Genomic DNA, 19,896 nt, shown 5'->3' with positions numbered 1-19,896 from the left:
TGAGAGCCCAGATGGTAGGTCGGACTAATACAGCCGGAACCATGGGGGCATGGATGGGGGCACGGCCAAGGCTTGGATCCCACCAGGACCCTCTACTCAAAACAAGGGGGAGGGGGAGGGTGGAGCTCGGGTTCTGAGTTTGTGATTCAGCCACCTCTGGGGAGCATTCCAGCCCTCCAGTCCCACTCACAGGCGTCTAAGAGCCACCTGCCCTGGAGACACCAGCCATTACTCACAAGTTACTCACTTAGCCTTGGCGTTCACCCTACCAAGTCAAACCTCCCACTCTGTTCCCTGAGAGTGGCCATGGAGAAGCCAGAAGGTCCACGGTCCCCCGCCCTCTGGCCAGAGCATCCCCATCTGAGTCACAGGGGCACACCAGACTCTGGCCTGCTCACAGTAACAGCTGTCGCCCTCTGCTCTGTTCCAAGAAACAGATGCCTAAAGGAATGGTCACTGTCCCTAGACACACAACAGCCCAACCCAGGACCAGGAGGGAGCTTCCCAGCATCTCTGCCAGGATCCCAGGGATGCTGGAAGATACCCGGGAGCCCATCTCTATAAGACAGATCTTCCCAGGCACAAGAACAGGAACCTACATTCAGAAAGCTCCACGGCATGGCTCGGCTAGGCCCAGCCCCTCCTTCCACAGATGTTCGGAAAGGGAAATTAAACTGTCGAAAGTTGCACAGTGTCAAAATGGGCAACCACCAGCCTGACCCTCCATTCCACAACCACATTCAGCAACACCTCCCCTACCTCAGGTAGGCACAGTCTCCCCCAATCTCTCCCTGTTGCAGAGCTACTACAGTCCCCACAGTGGGAGTAGCAATTCAGGAGGAGAAGAGGAGGCCTGGAGATAGTGCCGCCAGGTCAGTCACTAAGAGAGTTGGGGCTTGAGCTAGCGCCAGAAGCAGGCATCAGTCTTAAAGACAAGAGACAGAGCCCAGGACCTCTGGTTACAGGTTGATGACCAGGCCCTCTGGCACAAGACAAGGGGTAGAATTCTTGGGGTCCCAGGTGGGAAATTTCAAGAGTCCTGGCTTCCTCCTGCTCACCTCTCCTCCTTCATTCCCACTCTCCCTCACCCCTAACTATCAGGGCCCCTCCACTCCCATATTCTGCTCAGCCACGGAGCTCGGGGGCAGCGACTGCCACGTATGTGGCTGTCCAAAGGGTGGCTAAGCCATGGAGGAGTTCACCCATCTCTGGTGTTCTCCCACCCACCTCTGGTAGCAGCTGCTACATTCAGCCCCAGCCAGGAGCCCCCCGTCTCCTGATCTGCTCCCTCCCCTGGCATCAACGACAGCAGCAGCCACAGCGACAGAGGTCACTGAGTGTGGAGCAGGCCAGCCTCACTTCTTCTCTGTTGCCCACATTTCACAGCACAAATAGGAAGCTGTCCATGTCTGCACCGCCGGCCAGAGGCAGAGTCAGGATCCAAAGCCAGACAGCAGGGCTGCAAAGCCTATGACTTAACCCCCAAGACCACATCACCTTAGGATAATCCCCACTCCCAGAAATGAAGGTCCCTGAGATTCCCTCTCCTCCTTCAACATACAGTTCCCTGAGCACTTGTAACTGTGATGTGCTGGCCCCTGGCCTTTGAGACACTCAACATTCCTCCTGGCTTTAAACAGACTGCCCCGTCCCCACCCTCCCCAGCCACTTATATGGGCACTGCTGACTTCCAGCAGACAGGCTCCTATACCAGACTAAGGGATACTCGTGACCATTCACTCATTCATTCAACCAGTGGACCTACTGTGTTCGGGGACCCACAGTAAAAAGACACCCCCTAAAGGAGCCTCCTGGAACCTGCAAGCTACCCTCAGTCCACCTCACTTCACCACAGCTCATTAAAAAGCCTTGTTGGGGAGGGCTTCCACAACCAGCAGGCTCTGGTCTCAGGGCACAAGAAGTCCAGCCGGGCACAGGAACGCCAAGAGGACTTCCCAGTCCCAGGGGTTAAGGACACAGGTGTAGAACACAGGTCCCGGCTGGAGCTCATTCCCAGGCCTCCCCATCCAACCCCTTCCCGAGCCACAACCCCATCATCTCTCTCCTACGTTAAGCATCCCTCTGCTGCTCCCTACTTTGACTCGGCCCAGGAGATCTCCCACTCCTCGCCACCCAAGCAAGACCTCTGGGCTCTCCCCCAAAGACACTCTTTGTTATAGGTTCCCTCTTTAAACCGCATTTACTGTGCCAAGCATTTTGCACACAGAATTTTGTCTCAACTTCCCCCACAGCACACAACAAGGCTGCGCTGGAATGTGACCCTCATCTTACAGACCCGGACACCGAGGCCCGGCCGATGTCACGCAGGAAGGAAGTAGCAAAGCTGGAAGGGACAGACGGCCGTGATGTGGCCCATCCTTACGCGCATGCGTGCCCCATACCTGAACAAGTCCTTCCGTCAAACTCCTTCTCAACCTTCCAAGTCCATTTCAAAGGGCTCTTCCTCTCAGAGACCTCAGCTACTCCACCAACTCACGCAAACAGCTTCCTGTACCCCCCTTCTGCTGCCTGCAGAGGAGCTATCTACTCCCCCTTGTCTCCCACTCGAAGGTGTCTCGATGGCCTTTCCAGCCCCAGATCTGGCACCCTGCCTGGCACAAAGTAGATGCCCTAAAAGGCTGTTACTGTGAAATCAGGATGGCCCCCCAGGCCCAGCTGGATTGGCCCGGGGTTCCAAGCCTCCTCAGCAAACTCATGGGCATTGCCGGACCCAAGCAGCCCAGACCCAGCCGCCCATCTCCTCCAGACCCAGATGGCAGGCAGGCAGCCAGGGCCCTGGTCTCATACCCCCCCCTTAGCCCAGCTCCTCTCTGCTTCACCAGCTCCGCAGATTCTGGGAGTCTCAGCCGGTGATTAGGGCCCTAATCAGGCAGGACTTCCTGCCAGCCACTGCCAGAGGTGGGGGCGGGGCGGGAGGGAAGCAAGGTCAACCCAAGGTGAAGTTTCACAGCCAGGGACCCAAGGAGCCCCCCTCAGCCCCCCACCGGCAGATGCACTTTAGAAGCAACCAGCACTACACCTCTGCAATCCTCTGGCTGCTAAGTGAGGACATTGAAGCCCAGAGAGCAAAAAGACTCAGCCACCCCGGGCAGAGCCGAGCCAGCCTGAGATCTGTCGGTAGGAAGAGCACCATTCCTGTACTGCCTTGGGCCAGGGTGCTCCCAAGGTGGAGAACCTCCGCTCACTCACTCCCACCCCCACCACCACCCACCCACCCCCAGAACCTCAGCCATAGTCCTGCCCCCTGATAGCACCAAACTCAGCACTGAACCTCAGCCCTCTCCCTGAAGGGTGGCTATGGGCCAGCCGATTGCCTGGGCTGGTGGAAGATGTATTCAAGGTGAGGCTCACTTCTCATCTCTCAAGGATCAACAGTCCAGAAGGGCAGAGGGGAGCCAGGCAGAGGAAGGGAGCCAGAGACAGCCCTCCCAGTGGTCATCATGATCAGCCTAAGACCATTCTTCCCTTCAAAAGAATGCCTGATGCTTTTTGCAGCTGCAACTGGGCGGGCCAGGGGTCCGGAAACTGTGTTCACCCCTGACCCAGAGCGACCTCAGCCTCCTGGGTGGGGAATCTCTGGGTAAGAGATCAGGCCAAGAAGCTGATCTTTAGCGAAGGAATGGCAGAGACACCAGAAAGCCATGGACCCCAAGGAGGGTAGAGGCCTGGGAGGGAAGTGGGACTAGCTAAGAGACCTACGGACCAATCCTCAAAGCTCTCAGCTCCTGTGTACACAGGGAGGGCTGGGGTAGTTATCCCCACCCCTTACCAACAAGGGACCAAGTTAGATTGTAGCAAGAGGCATGCTGGTCGGTCTTCAAGGAGCCCCGGAGGGTCTAAGTCAGCTGCAATGGTTACTTGGGACCCCCTCTCTAAAACATAAAAGTCCCCATGGCTACGGTCAAGGATAGCCTATTTGGAGACAGGCTGGGCCCTTGCCAGGCCTGGGAGGCTCTAATGCAAGCAGTGGCTGTCTGAAGGGTGGGGAGGGATCCCAGAGGGACTTGTTTACGAGGATGGCAACTTTCTCAGAACCCTCCATAAACACATATCTGCTCCAGCTCCCTAGGGGGGACAAGCCTAAGGTCCCCTCCATTCCAGGCCTTCCTCCTAAGGAGGCAAAGTCAGAGAAGGAAGACACTGCTCGGATATCAGAGCCCCTTAAGGGAAGCCCGTGGAATCCTGACCGACACTCTTCTCCATCGTAGGGAAGAAACAACCGTGATAAGAGAGAACGGAGCCAGCCACGAGGCATGGTCTGGAACGAAGGATATCCACTAATAAGAACACTTACCAGTGTTAACTAACAAAGCACTTTGGCTTTTTGTTTTGTTTTGGATGTTTGTTTTTGCGGCAGGGTTTTACGTATCTTAAGCTGAACTTCGAACTTACTTTACAGTCACAGATGATCTCGAACCCCTGATCCTCCTGCCTCTACCTTCTCAGTGTGGTCATTACAGGTGTCTACCACCACACCAAACGTATGCAGTGCTGGGGAAAGAACGCAGAGTTCTGTGCATGCTAGGCAAGCAGGCTACCTGCTGACCTGCACCCCGTACTTCAAAGCACTTGAAATCAACGAATTCATTCAAACTCCATGCCCATGCCATGAGGCAAAGACTACGGTCCCACATTAGAGAGAAAGCTGGGCCTCAGAGAAGCCTAATCTCTGGTTGAGACCACACAGCCAGCAGGTAGGAATGGTTGCCACAGGCAGGTCCCCAGCAGCCTGGCTCCAGCTGCATGCCCTCCATCTGCCTTGCTCCATCCACACTTTGGAGGAAAGGCAGCCTTGTTTGCAGGCTAGCAGCTTTTCAGCAGGCCTGTCCCAAACCCTCAGGTCCTCCGGCCTCAGCTGGTACCCAGCTGGTATCACCTGGGAAGCAAAGGCCATGACACAGCCAGGTGACAGACCTACAGGACAGAACAGGGGACACTGGAAGCATATGGGTGTCCCACATGCACTCCAAGAGGAGGCCAGGAAGGCCCCTGGAGGAAGCTTCCAGTGGCCAGGAGTGGTGAGCTCACCGCGGCCCTCCTGCAGCCCTCATCTGGTCAGATCCCTGGATCCACCCTTCTGCACCAGCCCCTGGCCTACCCAGTGCTCGGGCCTGAGCTGCAAGCTCAAAGCCCTAAAAAGGCAGGGAACACACAGCCCCGTGGAGCCCTGCAGGAGGAAGGGCCAGCGACTGACCCAATCCCCTCCCATGACAGTTCCAACTCCCTCACAGAAACCAAGGTGAGGACAAGGAGGGAGACGGCCAAGAACCAGCCGCCCCAGAGGCTCCAGTGCGAGCACAGGGTGTCCGTGGAGGCAGCCCAGCCTATCACGCTGGCATCCCTGCCACCCCCATCATTCCTTTCCCAGCTGGCCTATGCCCACACCTCTACATGCCTAATGGCTCTGGAAAGCTAAAAGAGCCAGCCAGCCAGGGAGCCATGGAGCCAGAGGCCTCAGGGGATAATGCTGGGGACAAAGTGGAGGCCTGTCCCTCCCCAGTGTCTAAAAACAAACTTCTCTCTCCCCCAGAGTCACACTCCCTTCTGATTTGTTTGGTTTCGTTGGGGGCGGGGTCATGGGGAGGGGAAACCCTGCCTATCTCCTGACAAATCTCTGTCCTCCATCCCCAAATCCTCAGTTTCCCTTCCTGGGGCCGAGAAAACGTAAGTGAGAGGCAACAATGAACCCGCAGCTCAGCCCCTGCCTCCACTCAGCCCTCACATTCCTCCCCTGCTCTCCCTCATCACTGGGTCCCTTTCATCCAGAAGGAAAAATGCCCCGATTAAGAAGCCTCTCCTACCTACCTCCTGGCTGTAGACAAGGGATGAAAGTTAGACAATGAGAAGGACTTCCCCTGCAGAGGAAGCCAGAAGGCTGAGAGGTACTGCCCTGCCCTGACTGGAGGCAGAGGGCTCTGGGCAGTAACCTCAGACTCTGGCTCCATGCTCGGGAGCAAAGGGGCCACAGGGCATTCATAGAATGGATTGTGGGGAGAGGCAAGCTGGGTAGGCAGGGTGGGCTAGAAAGGATGGAGCCCAGGGAGGGTCCTAAACCCCAAGGGAAGCATCAGGGGACGGATGGACGGATGGGCGGACGGACGGACGGACGGACGGACGGGGACACACACACACACACACACACACACACACACACACACACACACACACACACACACACGCTTCCCTGTAGGAAGCCACACCCCCAGCACTGAGTTGGGGAAGTACCAACCCCCCATTGCCTCTCCTTCCCAGGGAAAACAGGTTTGAAGAGGCCACGGGGAGGTCACCTGTTCCTCTCCTACCCCTCCAGAGAGACTCTTGAGAACAACAAATGCCCTTGGCTCCTTCCCCACCCCCACCTCTCCCCCCACACCCTGCTTATTACACAAGTCGCTTAGTGAAACCTTGACAACCCTCAAGTATTTGGGAAGAGGGAAACTGAGGCCTGCCCCTGGGTTCTCCGGGATCTCTGAGTCTGGCATCACTCATCCGCCCGCCATCTCCAACAGCTGAGGAGGATACTCCTCTGGGCTACTCCGAGGAGGGTCTCAGAACGCCCAACATGGAAACCACTTCTGGTCCTCAGATGCTGGAGACCTGTGACGCCTGCCATCCCCTCCCCTTTACCCTGTGCCCGGTGCCCAAGGGTTCCGTCCGGCCTTCCAGGAGTTAACCACAGAGCCAGGGTGGCCATGAGGAAGCACCTCACAGCAGCAGTACAGGAAGCAGCCGGGGGGCAGAGCTGGTGGGCAGTCGGCTCTGGATGCCAGGGAGAGGCGTCTCAAGGGCTCTCTAGTCCCCAGTGCGGTCAGAGGGCGACCCTGTGAGTCCTCACCCATGCTCGAAGCCCGAAGCCACAACTCTGACCCCCCATTCCAAGCCCCCATTCCAGAGCCAGAGAACTCCCCAACCCTAAGAATCCCAGGACCTCAGCATCCCCAGAGACCTCAAAGGTCGTCTTTCTCACCACATCTCAGGGCAGGAATCCTTCCACAGTGTCCAGCTTGTCTCAACTGCCCCTTGGGACAGGCCACTCATTACCTTACACCAAAGCCCACCCTCTCGCTGACCAGCAAGAGCTTCTGGAAGCTCCCGTTTAAACCCTCAGTCTCCCAAGGCAAATCTCCATCCCCAACTCTCCCTAGCTCCCTGAACGAAGTCCGTTGATGCCGGGTGCCCCCCCAGAACAGCAGCTTCCTCCCTAATCTCCCGGGGACCTTATCTCAGCCCATCCCTCCTGCCTATCACCCCACATTGAGTTCTGCTCTAAGGCTCCAAGGCAGGTGGGTTATGAAGTATGGGGCAAAGGTTAGGAAAAGAGTGGTCAGAAGTTCAAGGCCAGGACTAGGGGAGTCAGAAAGATTCCTAGGCTATGCCCTACACCACCCAAGAATCCTCAATTTCAGATCAAAGTCCTGCCCTAACCCCTCCCCTCGCCCCTGCCGCCGCCACCGCCAACTCCTTCTCCATTGACCATGTTGGGAACCCGGTGTTAGTGGGTTCTCCCACCTGGAGGGCTCCCCCACCCTGCTTTGGGCCAGAGGGGTTAGGGCTAAGAGTCCTTGGGCTGTCGTAAGCTTTGAGTCGTGGGGGAGAGCTGGGGTCCGGGAGACAAGTCAGCTGGCAAAGGGCAGGAGGCCCTGAGAACTGGAGGCCAAGTCTGAGCCACAATGGTCCCCACCCCACCTCCAGGCAGCTTCAGGAAGGGGAAAGGGCCCTCCCTCCCACCTCCCACCCCACCTCTGCTAGGCCACACAGAAGGGCTTCCAAGAGAGACGCCTCCGGTCCTCAAACATCATCGGAACCCCACTTTGCAGCTGGCTTTTCTGTTCCCACCACAACTGCCTTCCTGACCTCATGATCCTGGAAACTTCCCCCAACCAGTACCCATCCTGTCCCCTAACCCTATCCCACGCCCCTGCTAAGAGCCCAGCCCAAGAGCCCAGCAGGCTTCTCTGCCCACCCCACCCCCAGGCACCCCCTTTCAGTTTCCTCTACTAGGGCAGAGGCCAGCCTAAAAACATCTGGGCAGGCAATACTGGCCCTGGTCCTGAGGTTAGCTCTGGGTGGCTTCTCTAAGCTTAGTAAGGGGTAGCGGGCAGGAGACCAGTGTAGGGGGACCTTGTGTGTTCATTAACCACCTGGATTAGACATTTCTGCCCAGAGGGGTGAGGAAGGAATGAGCCTACTGGCTGGGGGAAGGGCAAGGGGCACACATGCCAGGCTGTGCCCATGGCAAGGGGGCAAGGGGCCCACGCAGAGAGGAGGAAAGTGATGTTAGAGAGCTTTTCACTTTAACCATCTGCAGCCAGCCCCTCCCCTGCACACAGATCATGGGGAGCAGAGAGAGAGAGCCCCCAAAGAGAGGAATGAACCCCAAAGAAGTTCTAGCCACTATCAGGGGGAAAACTCCCCCTCTCACAGTCTTCTGCCTACCGGACCCTGCCATGGACAAGGAGTGAGCAAAAGAGACCCCCACCCTTTACCTCTGTGCCTCTGGTCCCTTCCCACTCCCGGCTGTACAAAGCCTTATTAACACCAGCAACTTAGCAGCACACAAAACTCTTCCTGAAGCTGGCTCAGCGCTTGCAGGGACAGCCGCACCCCAGACATCCCTGGCAGACCTCAGGAACATCTGACAGCTTCGGGGCTGACAAGTTGGGCCCCCGAGGGGCTAGCTTAGCCTACAAGTGTGACAGGGGAGGGGCTGACCGCACCTTCCCCAAGTTCAGAATCTGAAGCCAGAGCGTGGTACGTCAGCGTCAGCGAGTGCAGATTGCTGGGCTGTCTCCCCTGCACCCTTGCACATTCAAACACTCACTGGCCGCATCCGCTCACCTTTCCAACCGGGGAGCCACTGGGTGGCAGGCCAGGGCGGTGGGCAGTAGCAGGGTGGGTGGCTGGGCTGGCAGGAAGCTGGTGGCTCCTGGGGAGGCGGTGAGTGAGCTTGCCCAACAGGACAGAGGCAGCAGAGCCCGGTCCCAAGGCCGCTGCTGCGAGCGAGCGTGTGAGCGCGCCCAGGGCGCTGGCGGCTCCCTCCCCGGGCCGGCGGCCTGGGGCACCGCCTCCTTCCCGGAGTCAGCGCATCGCCCCCCACTGCCGCCTCCTTTAACCCCTGCTACGCTCTGCTGCACAAACTGCGCTCCACCAGGCCCCAGGCCCGCACCACGGTGCACCTGGGTAGGCCAGCTGTCCAGCAGCTCTCTGGGGAACAGGCCAGAGGGCTTAGAGAAACAGGGGTGGGAAGGGACAGGTAAGAATCAAGACGCCAAGAAGTCCAAGGAGCCCATAGGAAAGACTCAACTGTGGAGTCATGGCCAAGGCCAAAGGGTTACTGAGTGATGATGATGATGATGATGATGATGATGATGAGGAGGAGGAGGAGGAGACAAAAGAACAAGCTGTATTTCTAACACACTTGGGTACCAGCTTCCAGCATCTCCCTTCTGAAATCTGCTTTTTCCTTGGCTGTCAAATGTGACGTGAAAATCCCTGTTTTTTTCCTGGAGTGGGTAGGACCTATGTGACTCTATATTCAAAAGTCACTGGAGCAGAGTTCCAGTTCACAAAAGGCACGCATCCATCCTCTTTAAAATGCATCCCCAAAAGTAAGCTGATGGGGTCCGGCAGCAGCAATCTTGGCACTTGAGAGGCAGGCAGATCTCTGTAAGTTCAAGGCCAGCCTGATTTAGAGAATGAATTCTAGGAAAGCCAAGGATACACAGAGACCCTGTCTCAAAACACTCAGAAAGAAAGAAAAGAAAGAAAGAAGAAAGGAAGGAGGGAGGGAGAGGGAGAGAGGGAGAGAGGGAGAGAGGAGAGAGAGAGAGAGAGAGAGAGAGAGAGAGAGAGAGAGAGAGAGAGAGAGAGAGAGAGAGAGAGAGAGAGAGAAGCAGGATGATGGACATGTCATACAATCATATCTTTACCCTGGGTACTGTTTTCAGGGCTCCTGGTGGACACCAAAACTGTGGATAATCAGATTCCTTAAGTGAAAGGGCAGAGAATTTGCACAAAGTGTTTGCACAGAACTTATGTACAGATTCTTGTATAACTGATCTACAAACAGGATCTCATATAGCCTAGGTTGTGCTGGAGTAGCTGTTTAACTAAGTATGACCTGGATCTTTAGATACTTCTGCCTCTGCCTTCCAAGTGCTGGAATTACAAGCATGGGCTACCATACCAGGTTTTATGTGGTGCTAGGGACTGAACCCAGGACCTCCTGCATGCCTAGATCTATTCCCCCTAGCCACATCCCCAGCTGCTCCCGCTCCTATTTGCTTTAAATCCCCTCTAGAACACTTGTAAAATCTAGGACTGTACAAACGCTCTCTGTAAGTAATAGCTGTGCTGAGGTCTTTAAGGAAGATTGATAACACTATAAAATAAAGTCCGTTCTTGTTCAGGACAGTCACAAGGTTTCTTTCCAAGTATTTTCAATGAGCAGCTATAACTCTGTGGAGCAGAACCCACTGGCTTGGAGGGCTAATTCTATACCAAAATGTTTGCTGAATCCAGAGAGCCCACCGTACAACCATTCCAACTCTCTGTATCTATGAAACATGTTTATACTAAAAGAAGCACTTGAAAATTTTGGATCAACAAATAAATGACAGAAGCAGACAGGAGGCTCCTGAAAACATGGTTAACTTTGGGGGGGGGGGCTGAGTCCCACTATGTTGCCCTGGCTAGAACTTGCTACGCAGACAAGGCTGGCCTCAAACTCACAGAGATCCTCCCGCCCCTGCCCCCCTGCAAGCGCTAGGGATAGTTAGCTTTCATTGTCAGTTTGACGCACTCTAGACTCAACCTGGAAGAGGTTCTCAGTAGGGGACTGTCTACATGGGGATGGCCTGTAAGCATATCTGTGGGGATTGTCTTTTTTTTTTTTTTTTAATATTTATTTATTAGGTATACAGTGTTCTGTCTGCATGTGTCCCTGCAGGCCAGAAGAGGGCACCAGATATCATTACAGATGGTTGTGAGCCACCATTGTGGTTGCTGGGAATTGAACTCAGGACCTTTGGAAGAACAGTCTGTGCTCTTAACCACTGAGCCATGGCTCAGCCGTTAAAGGCTAGGCTCACAACCAAAAATATAAGGGGATTGTCTTTAATTAAGCTCCTGAATGTGGGAAGACCCAGCTGACTGCGGGCAACACCATTCCTGAGCAGGAGTTCCCAGACGGTCGAAGAAGAATAGAGGAATCAGTGGAGCCAAGCAGGCAAGCAAGGGTTCATGCATCTGTTTCTCTCTGCTCTTGACTATGGATGGGATGGAAGCAGCTGTTTGAAGTTCCCGCCTTGATCCACCCCACCCCCCCATTGATGGACCCCTCTTTCTCCCTTGGGCTGATTCTTATTAGGGTGTTTTTCACACTAACAGAGCCAAAGGGACAGTCAATTGTCACACACCCACTGCACGCCAGACACTTGAAGAACACTCCACCTTCACTCCCTCGGCTACTCCCGCTAAGGACAGGAGTCAGGCGACAGCGGTTAGGTGACATGGCCTGCCAGAGGCCAGGCAGGACCATCCATGCCAGGGAGGAACTTGAACCTGTACCTGCTAATTCCAATCCCAAGCCCTCCGAGGCACGTTCGAAAGGGTCATGCCTTGCGCATCTGAGCTAGGCACCTACATCCCTGAGCCTCGGTTTCCTCTGATGCTGCATACGTTTACAACCAAGGGACTTTGTGATGGTCTTACTCGGTCAGCCAGACTCCTCACCCCCTGCAGGCAGGCTTCAGTTCACACCAGCAGTAGAATGGCTGGGGCCCAAAGAGAGGGGCAAGGCTTCAGATCACCTGAGGTCAAAGCCACAAGAACCATGGTCCAGTACCCCAGGAACAATAAAACCTCTTGGGAACAGATGAAAAGGAGTGCCTCCTGAAGAACATAGATGGGAAGGGCAGAGAGAGGCAACATCGCCCTTCCCCCATACCCTCTCTCCTTCCTCCAGAGATGATATAACCTCCCTACAACAGCCCAGATAGAAACAGAGTTCAAGTTCCCACACCTCCAGTCCCAGCACGTCAGAACCCACAACCCCAAGAGCAATGTCAGTCCATCAGTGTATATATGCTCTCCAGGGATAACAAACACAAAGAAAATTATGAACTTGTGGAGACACCGGCTAAATCCTCCTCACCAGGCACAAACCAAGTCTCCCACTCACTGCCCTCCCTCTGGGTCAAAGGTGATCTTGGGTCACTTCAGCCTGCCTAATTCCTGTTCTCCTAACCATCGCCCAGACTAAGGGACCCCTGTGGAGCCTGGACACCCCAGTCCAATTGAGAGATTAGAAAATTCCATGCCAAGTCCGGAATTCTTGTCTCCTCTGTTCATGGGGAAGTCATGTACCAGAAACATGGAACCCCTCTTACTTCAGGTCCCCAAAGTTCCAGTCTCCCTCCTGACATCAGTCACAGCTCCCAGGGTCAAGTGTGACCCCAGCCCTTCCTCAGACAGTTCCAGGAGCTCTGAGCCTTCCAGTCTTTCCTTTTTCCATCATTCAGCTTCGGCATCCATACCTTTCGCACCCAAGTGTTTCTTCTCCCTACCACTTTCTCCTCCATCCCCCACATGGCTTGAGTGGGTAGGAGCTCTAGGACATGGCCCCTTACTTCCGGCTGGCAGCTAGCCAGTGACGCCAAACTTCAGCAGCTCTGTGTTTGTGTGATCTCCAGTGCAGTTTCTTTTGGGGTTCGTGGTTTGTTTCTGAAGACAGGGTCTCATAAGCACAAGCTGGCTTCCAACCCACTATGTAGCCAGAGACGAGCATCAAGATCCTTCGGCCTCGACCTCTCAAATGCTGGGATTCCAGGTGTGCACCACCTCGTGTGGTTTATGCAGTGCTGGTGATCAAACCCAAGCCAGCCTTCCCACACAGCAGGCGGGCACTCAGTCAGCTGAGCTACATGCCTGTCCCGTCAGTGCAGAGTCTATGGTCAACCACTAAGGAATCTTGCCATTCTGAATTCTGAACAGGACCCTCTTTGGTTTGTTTTATTTATTTGTTTGTTTGTTTATTTATTTATTTTTATTTATTTATTTATTTATTTATTTATTTATTTATTTATTTTAATTTTTCAAGACAAGGATTCTCTGTGTAGCTTTGCACCTTTCCTGGATCTCACTCTGTAGACCAGGTTGGCCTCGAACTCACAGAGATCCACCTGCCTCTGCCTCCCAAGGGCTGGGATTAAAGGTGTGTGCCACCACCGCCCGGCAACAGGACCCTCTTTGAGAAGAGGGAAGCTGAGCCCTGACCTTCATGGTGGCTCTTCAGTGGCCTTCTCCTGGTCCTACAGGTTCCGTCTGTCATCTGGCCCTACCTAATTGTAGGAATTAATTTCAAACCTTTATCAGGAATAGGGGTCTGGGATGGTATCAGTGATGTGGGGGGCAGCACAGAGGAAGAGAGTAACCCATCAAAGGCCTTCAGGGGGCAGCTTCATCATCAGTAGTGAACAGCCACCTGAGAGGCAGCCTTGGGGCTGGAGAGGGAGGGAGGTCATTGGCAGGGACACAGGACCTCTAAGGCCACTAGGAGGAACTAACTGCTCTTGGGCCTCCCCACATCTTCACTCCAGTGACCAGAGGGAATGCAAGATGCAGAGCAGCAGCCGGGCAGTGGTGGTGCACACCTCTAATCCTAGCACTCAGGAGGCAGAGGCAGGCGGAGCTCTGAGTTCGAGGCCAGCCTGGTCTACAAAGCGAGTTCCAGGACAGCCAGAACTACACAGAGAACCCCTGTCTCAAAAAAACCAACAAAAACCAAATTGATATTATCCCTTAGAAAAAAACTCCCATCCTCCAAGAAGGACATCCTCAAGCTGTGCTACTAGGCAGGCCTCCTCTATGCCCTCTACATTTGCTCCTGAACCTCCCAGGTTGAATGAGGAAAGGCCAATTTATATTTTCCCTTTATCCAGCTTTATTCAGCACCCAGCTCAAATACAGCACAGTCTCAGTGAATGTGAAATGAATGAATGAATGAATGAATGAATGAGAGATGGCCTGATAGACGGTTGGTCAATAAATGGGTAAAGAGGACACTTGAAACATCTAAGTGTTGTACAGCACTCCAAGATAACTAGGCAAACTCTTATCTCTCTGAAAGCGCACAACTGCAGAAAAACCAAGTCTGTGAGGGTATGGGAAGCATCACATTGATACACAGAGGCCCCAGACGCCTCCTGCCCTCCCCCAGGTCTGCAGCAGCAGAGGGGCCCCTCTCAAAGGACCGCCCTCCTCCAGCTATCCAAGCCTTTGGAGGTTTCTCTCTCTCTACCTCCGCCCAACAGTAGTAGCCCTTCTTTCCCAGACAGCCTGCTTCCACACCTGAGTAGAACCTCGAACTCAGCGAGTCCCTAAAAACACACCAGAGGAAGTCCAGGAGTTGGAGGACTTTGGGGCGGGGGGGGGGGGGGGGGAGACTGGCTTTCCTCCTGATTTCAAGGCGCCACCATCCCACAATAAAGGTACTCTCTGAAAAAGCCCACTGCCCCCTTGTTTTCCCTTCCTCCCCTTGGCTTCTCCAAACTGCCTAGGCCTCCTCTGCCTCCCTTCCGCTGGGCCCTGAGGATCAGGGTTCCCAGGGTTCCCAGCCCCCCTCCCCCCCCCCCACCTCAAGCCAACCCTGCCCTTCTCCTCTCTGCCTCCCTCCCATCCCCGAGCCTGGATCGCACATCTGGTTCCAGTTGTGGTCGGTCCATTCAGGGGCAGGCCTGGAGGTTTCTCATAAAACTGAATAATAACCAGTGTTGGAGCCCCGTGGAGTTGGGGGAAGGGGAGAGCAAGAAGCTAAGTGTGTACGCCGGGGCAGGAGACAGGGTGACAGTGGAGGGTAGGAGACCAGACCCCAGGGAAGGAGCTGGCAGTGCCTGGCACCTAGCAGAGCCCACGGGGCGCTTGCTAGCTGAAGACAGGCCGTAGAAAGATAACGGCCGCCGTGAAGCTGGGGGCTGAGAGAGGGGCACAAAGAGGGAGGTCACAGAGAACCAGAGGAGAAAGGGGACAGAGCTGCCATTGAGAAGGGCAGGGAGAAATGAATGCCCCATGTCAGACCAGGTGCTGAAACAGCCATTTCCATTGGAAGAAGAGGGGACAATGGGACAGAACGGGGGACAAAGGACACAAGATGCCAAGCAAGTCCAAGGACAGGGACAGGACACAGACAGGTCAAGACCTCATGTGCTGAATGCAGTGTGTCCTGGCTCCCCAGCCCCAGATCCACAACGGCGGGTCATCCTGGAACTGTCCTCCTGGGTTTCTTCATTGCACTTGAACCACCATATAATGACCCCACAGGGAGGCTTTCCCTGACCCCCGCCCCCCCACACACACACCATGAACGTCTATGAACGCCCCAGGGAATTCTGGGAAGTGGCTAGGCTCCTGTCTGGTCTTATAGACCTGAGCTCAGAGCCCTTCTGTAGGAGCAGCCAGCAGCTGAGCACAGCCCTGTCACCACAGAGCCCAACGGGGAACTAACTCTGGAGGAACCTGGTCTGTGACACCACCACCCCCAGCATCCTGGGGGGGGGGCGGGGGCGCGATCCAATGCCGCTAGGTGAAAGAGCCACTCTTTCCTCCATGGAAGACTCTGAGAGGGCAGGGACCGGCATGCAGGTCCCAGGGGGAGGGCACACTTGGGTAGAGCTCTTCTTCCCTCCAGGGACATGGGGAGAGGGACTGCTCCCAGCTCTGACTTCTGAAAAGCTCTGTTGGCAGCAAGCCAGACCCCAGGATCACCCTCCACATCAGTCACTGTCTGTGCATCTGAGCGGTGCTCCTCCCACTGCGGCTAAGAGTGAGGCTGGACTGTCTCCCAGGAGGCTTTCATGGGGGGTCACCCCTGAGAGAGACATCTCGCCAGGGCCCCTTTAGAGGTAACCCCTGACGCCATATCCATACCACTGCCCCCACGAGTCCCTTTCTTCTTCCCTTCCAGATGCTGAATTTTCATTTCTGTGTTCCTTACAGCCAGCCCCCAGCTGTATTTGCATCTTATTTGCATAGATTTGCATCACCTCCAGGAATCACAGAATTGCACTCCGTGGGGGACTGTCCTAGTCTCCGGTGGACACTATAGGCAGGAGACACACTGGGAAGTAGTCTGCCCACTGTTTTTCCCCCAATACACACGTGGGGTGTCCCTCCCTTAAGCCTGCCTCAGTTTCCAGCCAGGAGAAGTACTTGGATCCAGCAGCCTCAAGGCCCAGGATAAGTGAAGACTTGGTACTCCCCAGCTACACCTCCTCACCCAGCCTCTCTGATGGCCTCCAAGGCTCCCTGGATGGTCCTGGGAACACATTTTTAAGCAAACGTTAGTCCTTGGCAGAAGTCACTGCATATAAACCCCTGGTCTCCCTTGAGAAACTCAGCTTTAAAGCTAGGAGGTCCCCAGGGACCTCTCTATCTGTAGAGCCAGATTCCTCATGGGCATCCCTTCTCCCACTTCCCCCTTGAACCTGGATCCTTCTAGGGAGTCTAAGATCCCCTTCTTTACAGAACCATACCGCCCCAAGTCCCAAAGTCTAAGGAACCAGAACTACATTGATGGAGGTTCCCAGCTCCAGGAAGGTGTTGCTGGAATCATGGCGACATTCTTGAAGACGGAAAGCCTAATGGATTCCTCGCCAGCAGAGGGGTGCTGATTAATAGATCAATGTCAACTTCCTGACTTGCCAAAGGGCTCTGTCCTCTGCCCTGGCTTGTTCGACATACTTATCAGTAACGAGACTGTGATGTGGGAGGGACACTCAAGGGGTGGGGCGAGAGAACTCAGACACCAAACTGAACAAAAACACCGAACTGACTTTACACACGGGCCAGAACTAGTGAGGGAACTTTCCTCTTGAGCGACTGTCCTCAGCAATGACTCTCAAAATAACAAACATTCATAATAATTCACTCCAGGAAAAACCAAAGATTTAGGGCAAAGAGAAGTTCAACTTTGCTAACAGTACGATATGGCTGTCCATTAATAATAATACAGCACTGAGATCCAAGGAAATGATGGTGCCAACAATACGCCATGTTAATCAGACACCAGCAGAAAAGTCAGGGTCTCTTTTACGCCCTTGTGCTCTTATCCAATGGATATTTATTAGAGTCGCCAAAGTCTCTAAAAGTATCTGCCGGACATTTGCACAAGGACCCCACTTTTACTTTAGACGACAAAAAAAAAAAGGAAGGTGCAGAATCTAATATGTGAAGGCGGCCTTGGGAAAGTGTGGCGGGGAGGTCTCCACCTCCTGTCTCCACCCAGTATCTGTGAACCCCTGGGAACCTAGACCCAGTCCCAGTCTCCACTGACTGCCCAAGAGGCAGAAAAAAAAAAAAAAAAAGCCTGGAGCAGCTATGACAAAGGGGACAGTCTTGTAAGATGGCCAGGCCTGTGGGCAGCAGCCTCTGGGGAGTGTGCCGGCCACACCACAAACTGACCTTTAGCCAGGCTGGCTGCTGAGCAGAAGGGAGGGGAGGTGGTCCAGATGGTGGCTGAGCACTTGGCTGGCACACGCTGTCCCAAGCAAGCCACGGCACCAGCCAACCGGCCTCTCACCGGCAGGGCTTCCGCTGGTTCCTTCTCAGGAGCCCTGTGGGAAGTGGCCCCAGCTGGACACCTCTGTCCAAAGTCTGAGGTTACCCACTGGCCCCAGCCCAAGCCCTCGGTGGCTCCCCTTCGTCCTCTCTTCTTTCCTCGGCTCCCTCCCAGTTCTCCTCCGGGGGCTCGCACAGCCCTCACCATCCTCATTCTCAGGCATTACCCCCCTTCCCCTCATCCCACCCTTCCTGTCCCAACATGACTCTCGCTCCCCCCCCCCCAGGGTTCTAACTCAAGACCTTTCTCCAAGCTGGATGTCCAAAGCTGCTGCAGGTTGCTTAGTAAGATCTCACTTTCAGGGCTGGGGGGGGCGGGAGTTAGAGATTTTCCTCCTGAGGACTTGGTTTGGGACTTCACTACATAAAACAAATAGTCACTTTCCTCCACCTTGAACTAGGATGCCAGCCCTCCTGACATGGCAGAATCAGGGAAAACTAGCCCTGGCCTGACACTGGACGGCAAAGCCCAGGCTTGGATATTTCACGGACTACCTCTAAAGCCTACCTACCTATTTAGGGGCTGTGTGACTCCAGGCAGGTTACTTAATTGCTCTGAGCACTGAGTGTAGGGTCTGGGGTAAAGCAGTCCTTTTATAAATGTTAGCTTTCCCTACATCCCCCGTCTTTTCATAGACACTATCACCACCCTTACCCTGGAATCATGACTCCTATATTTATATCTATATCTTTATCTATACCTATACCTATACCTGTATGTGTGTGTGTGTGTGTGTGTGTGTGTCTGTCTGTATAAAATCTCTCTTTGGCCCTGTTTAATGAATGCTCAAATGTACCAAGTGCTTTTCAGATGTCTGAGTTCATGGCTACTCATTCATTCTAAGCCTCTCAACCTACGGGCCCTGGGCATGACAGTAACCAGCTATCCAAGACTTGGAAGGTTGAGGCAGGAGGATCATGACTTTGAAGCCAAGCTAAGCTACCCAGTAAGATCCAACTACACTATCAAAATGGCAGGGACCCCAGGGACTGACTGGTGCATTTCCTGTCCACTCAGGACCATCTTTGGCCCAGCAGAAGCTCAAACAGCCTCTGCTTGCCCACAGCATCCAAACCCATCCTCTCCCCAATATGGCTCCAATGGGTGCAAACCTGCCTCCTGTAGTCCTTTCTCTGCTCTAGAGAACAAAATCCGTGCAAAACTTCACCAGAAACCACACCTATTCACACCGGCGCACACTGTCTCCAAGAAAAGTTGTTCTACAGGCTGCATATCCCTACTCAGCTTTCTTAATTTCTGCATCTTCCCACACTCCAATGCTCGGCTGTCCCTCTGTTTTGAACCTGCTCTAGTTGGCCCTCATTCATTCATTCATTCATTCATTCATTCATTCATTCATTCATCACAGGCTCTGAGAGTTGCTTGTGGAAGGGCAGACCACCAAGCAAAGCCAGAGAGAGCCACTGTCCCCAAGGCACACTTGGTCTTAAAGGCAGGAGACCCTAGAGAAACAGACACACAGAAACCAAGCCACACACAACAGCACAAGTGGTGGAAAGGCAAGAGTAGCCTGTGATGGAGGGGTTCCTAACATCTAGAAGCCCCTGAGACCTGTAGGCTAACATACACTCACCACAAACAGAAACTGGTATGAGCCGGGTGGTGGTGGTGCACACCTCTAATCCCAGCACTCAGGAGGCAGAGACAGGTGGATCTCTGTGAATTCAAGGCCAGCCTGGTCTACAGAGTGAGTTCCAGGACAACCAGGGCTACACAGAGAAACCCTGTCTCAGAAAGAAAGGGAGGGAGGAGAGAGGGAGGGAGAGACAGGAATGGATGGACAGATGGAGGGAAGGGAGGGAGGGAGGGAGGGAGGGAGGGAGGGAGGGAGGGAGGGAGGGAGGGCGGGCGGACCTGTATGAGCCAGTCCATGCTTTAGCTTGACTCCTCACCTGAATATGGACACTGGCCCAAGCTCACCTTGCACAAATGAAGGACACACTGACAGCTGAAACCACTTGCCCAAAGTCAGCAACCGTGAGATGCCAGGCGGTGGTGGTAGGACTTGACCTCCAACACCAAACTCTCAATGTGGTGCCATATAAGCTCTAAAGGTGTCAGATGAAGGAGGCATTAAGACGCAGTTCCTATTCTAACTCCTGCTATACACAGGCATGCACATGTGCATACGTGTGTGTGTGTGTGTGTGTGTGTGTGTGTGTGTGTGTGTGTGTGTGTGCAGGAAGCAGTGGCCCATCCTGGCAATGCCCAAACTCCAGATTCTCAGCTTATTCTTCCAC

General features: G+C 54.4%; 1 protein-coding gene across 16 annotated transcripts in view; it reads right to left on the bottom strand.

The window, feature by feature from the left end:
* Tns1 (tensin 1) overlaps positions 1-19,896 on the bottom strand; it is a 230,800-nt gene that overhangs the window by 132,744 nt on the left and 78,160 nt on the right. The window contains exon 1 of one of the 16 annotated variants that reach the window (XM_042260142.2): positions 8,860-9,049. The exons of 12 other annotated variants lie outside the window; for them this stretch is intronic. The gene's annotated coding sequence lies outside the window, so the exon portion shown is untranslated. Of the gene's footprint in view, positions 1-2,402; positions 2,764-6,988; positions 7,444-8,507; positions 8,679-8,859; positions 9,050-19,896 lie in introns of those variants that run through there. 3 more of the 16 variants (XM_076550139.1, XM_076550138.1, XM_042260141.2) reach the window with 3 other exon arrangements.

This window comes from Peromyscus maniculatus, chromosome 13 (assembly GCF_049852395.1).
Source record: "Peromyscus maniculatus bairdii isolate BWxNUB_F1_BW_parent chromosome 13, HU_Pman_BW_mat_3.1, whole genome shotgun sequence".
Lineage (NCBI taxonomy): Eukaryota > Metazoa > Chordata > Mammalia > Rodentia > Cricetidae > Peromyscus > Peromyscus maniculatus.
This window is presented reverse-complemented; position numbering and strand designations above follow the sequence as displayed.